The following is a 3,956-nucleotide window of genomic DNA, read 5'->3' as shown; positions in this document are numbered from 1 at the left end:
GACTCGCTTGAGCCCAGGAGTGGGAGGTTGCGGTGAGCTGAGATGCCATGGCACCCTACCCAGGCGGACAGCTTGAGGCTCCTGTCTCAAAAAAAAAAAAAAAAAAAAATGCACAGGCCAAATCTTAAGGCGAGTTTTTCTGATGTTTTGTATGTTCTAAACCTTCATAGAAACCAGGAAAAAAGCAGTGAAGGCGCCATGTTTCCGTCAAAAACTCAATCTCCCTGAAAAGACAACGTAACCCTAAGATAGACAGGTTAACAAAAGAACTCTTCCATGTTGCATCCTAAATCAACTATTATCAGGGGCCTAAACATCTTGCAAAGACATAAAGGTCCATGCTGAACCTAAGTGTGTCTGAGCAGTCAGTGTTGTACTATGGCTACAACTTCACTTTCGTATCATTCTACCTTATTCGGAAGCCACATTTCTAGGTGAACAGTTCTACCAACTATGAATAGGAAAGTTTATTTTTTGGCTTAAAAAAAAATTGCACAGTGGTCACAGCACCAGCCACGTACACCAAAGCTGGCAGGTTTGAACCCGGCCTGAGCCAGCTAAACAACAATAACAACAACAACAACAACAACAACAACAAAATAGCCAGGCGTTGTGGTAGGCACCTATATAGTACCAGCTACTTGGGAGGCTGAGACAAGAGAATCACTTCAGCTCAAGAATATGAGGTTGCTGTGAGTTGTGATGCCTATGGCACTCTACCGAGGGCAACATAGTGAGACTCTATCTCAAAAAAAAAAAAGTAAGTTTATTTTTAATAAGACAGTGTTGCAAATTATGGTCAACTAACATCTTTTCACCAAATACGTCAAGCATAAAAAATGAGAATCTTTTCAAAAATAGACACCATGAAACGGTGGCTGTCCATAACATTAAACAAAACTGGATTTTTGTTTGTTTGTTTTTGCTGAGGTTTGGCTGGGGCCGGGTTCAAACCTGCCACCCTTGGTATATGGGGCCGGCACCCTCCTCACTGAGCCACAGGAGCCACCCCTACAAACTGGATTTTTAAGAGCAGCTTCTCAACAGCATATTTTAATTATATGCTGGTACAGGGAAAACTAACAAGTGTTTTTAAAACATCATTGCAACATTGTATTCCTGATAATTGAAGTAAACCAACCTATGAGTAAATGAACGATACATGCCTAAAAATTATCATAGTTTGACGTATCAGTGGCCACTAGACTTAGGACTAGTCCCAGACCTTGATCTAGATTTTGACCTAGACTGTGATCTTGACTGAGGTTTGGATCTAGGTGGTTCTTTCTTCCTTGATTCCTTTTTATATCTTGAGCCAGACTTAGAATGTGTTTTGGAATCTGTTTTAGAGGTGCCTCTAGTTTTGGTGTGAGATACAGACCTAGAAGGTGACGTAGCCATCATTTCTTTCTTGGGCTGAGCCTTGGACCGGGATCTTGAATTGGATTTAGACCTTGAAAAAGATCAATTTCAGTGTTTGACTCTATTGTTGTTGGAACGGCTTCTGCTACACCACGGTCTTCCATTCGGTCTATTTCTAGGACTAGAGGATGTTCTATAATCGTAATCAAAAGACCGACTTCTTGATCTCCTTCTATCATAACTCTGGCTTCTAGAATGTCGATATCTGTCATAATCATCATAGCGTGAAGGACTGTACACATTTCTTCTTTCCTTGGCTTTCATCTGACAGTCTTCTGATCTCCCTACGCAAACTGTATTTTAATTCCATGTCCACAAACCCATTTTCTGTCCAAATTATGCAAAGCATCTTCAGCGTCATGAACATCCTCAAACTGAACATAAGCAAATCCTCTTGGACAGCGAGTGTAGAAACCAAGTGGAACATGCACATCAACTATGGGATGACAACGACCAAATTCACGTTGTAAACCTTCAGACCTGGTGTCATCCACCGCGTTCCAGACCAACAGAGCCGTGTTGAGGGGGCGCAGGGAGCGGGATATGACGGCGTGGGGTGAGTCTTGCAAACCGTCTGCTGTTCCAGCGGCAGATCCCCAGACACACCCACATTTGATTGTTTAACATGGGGCCCTGACAATGCAGGAAGCTCTCAATATTTTCTTTTTTTTCTTGAGACAGAATCTCATTCCGTCTCCTGTAGAGTGCTGTGGCTTCATAGTTCACAGCAACCCCAAATTCCCGGGCTAAAACAGTCCTCTTGCCTCCACTGCCTGAGTAGCTGGACTACAAGCAGCAGCCACTACGCCTGGCTAGTTTCTCTTTTTTGTAGAGACAGAGTCTCGCTTCTGCTCGGCTGGTCTGGAACTCCTGAGCTCAAACAATCCTCCTGCCTCTGCTTCCCAGAGTGCTAGGATTAAAGGTATGGGCAAATGTACCCAAGCCTCAGAATTTTCTTTTATGCAGTGGAGGTTTTAAATTTCTGCCATCCCATCCTCCTCCTAGAATGAATACCATCAGTTTCTGTTAACCAGGAGCCAGTGTGGATTTACCTGTTAACATGCTGTTAGCTCTGTGAATAAGTCTCCTGTGTGCGTTCATATAACTTCATATGTGTTTTATGCTCTACATGCAAGTGTGTGCTATTAATGCACTTCTTGGGCGCTGCCCATAGCTCAGGGCACTGGCCACATACACCTGTGGTGGTGGGTTCAAACTGGCCCAGGCCAGCTAAACAACAATGGCAACACGGAAAAAAAAAATAGCCAGGCAGGACACCTATAGTCCCAGCTACTTGGGAGGCTAAGGTAAAAGAATCACTTAAGCTGGGGGTGGCACCTATGGCTCAAAGGAGTAGGGCGCAGGCCCCATATGCCAGAAGTGGCAGGTTCAAACCCAGCCCCGGCCAAAAACTGCAAAAAAAAAAAAATCACTTAAGCACAAGAGTTTGAAGTTGCAGTGAGCTGTGATGCTACAGCACTCTACCCAGGGTAACAACTTGAGACTCTGTCTCACAAAAAATAAATAAATAAAAGAATAAAATAAAATAAAGAGGAGTTAGTGTTTCACTTTGGTAAGAAGTGAATATAGTTAGCACTACTGAATTGTATACTGAAAAATGACTAAGACGGCAAATTTTATGTTATGTGTATTTTACTACAATTTTTTTTTTTTTTTGGAAACAGAGTCTCGTGTTGTCACCCTCAGGAGAGTGCTGGGGCACCATTGCTCACAGCAACCTTTCAAACTCTTGGACTCAAGTGATTTTCTTGCCTCGGCCTCCCTAGTTGCTGGGACTACAGGCGCCCACCACAATGCCTGGCTAGAACGACAGGTGTGAGCCACTGCACCCAGCCTGTTTTACTACAATTTTTCAAATACCAAGTATGTTAGTCAAAGAAGCCAGACACAAAAGCCCTCCTTGTGGAAGCACACATTATAGGGTTCCATTTCTATGACATGCTAGAATAGGCAAATTCACAGAGAAAGAAAACAGACAAATGGTTGCCAGGTGATAAGAGAGAGGAAATGGGGAGGGATTGCCAGTGATTCCCAGGACTTCTTCTTTTTTATTTTTTTTGAGATAGAGTCTCACTATGTTGCCCTCAGTAGGGTGCTGTGGCATCACAGCTCGCAGCAACCTCCAATTCTTGAGCTTAAGTGTATTTATTCTCTTGCCTCAGTCCCCCAAGTAACTGGGACGACAAGTACCCATCACAATGCCCGGCTATTTTTTGTTGCAGTTATCATTGTTGTCTAGCTGGCCTGGGCTGGGTTTGAACCTGCCACTCTCGGTGTATGTGGCTGGTGCTGTAACTGCTGTACTATGGGTGCCGAGCCCGATTCTAGGACTTCTTTCTGAGGTGGTGAAAATGCTCTGCAATTAGATAGTGGGACAACCTTGTGGATATTACACTAAATCCACTGAATTGTACACTTATTTATAGGATGATTTTTTGGTATACAAATGATATTTTAGGCTCGGTGCCTATAGCTCAACCGGCTAAGGCGCCAGCCACGTACACCTAAGGTGG

General features: G+C 43.6%; 1 pseudogene; it reads right to left on the bottom strand.

The window, feature by feature from the left end:
* Positions 1-1,191: 1,191 nt before the first annotated feature.
* LOC100967177 lies at positions 1,192-2,484 on the bottom strand (annotated as a pseudogene).
* Between the last annotated feature and the right edge of the window lie 1,472 nt (positions 2,485-3,956).

Source organism: Otolemur garnettii, unplaced genomic scaffold, assembly GCF_000181295.1.
Source record: "Otolemur garnettii isolate 467f Iridium unplaced genomic scaffold, OtoGar3 scaffold00018, whole genome shotgun sequence".
In the NCBI taxonomy this organism is placed as follows: Eukaryota; Metazoa; Chordata; class Mammalia; order Primates; family Galagidae; genus Otolemur; species Otolemur garnettii.
The sequence above is the reverse complement of the archived record's forward strand: the minus strand, read 5'-3'. Positions and strand labels throughout refer to the sequence as shown.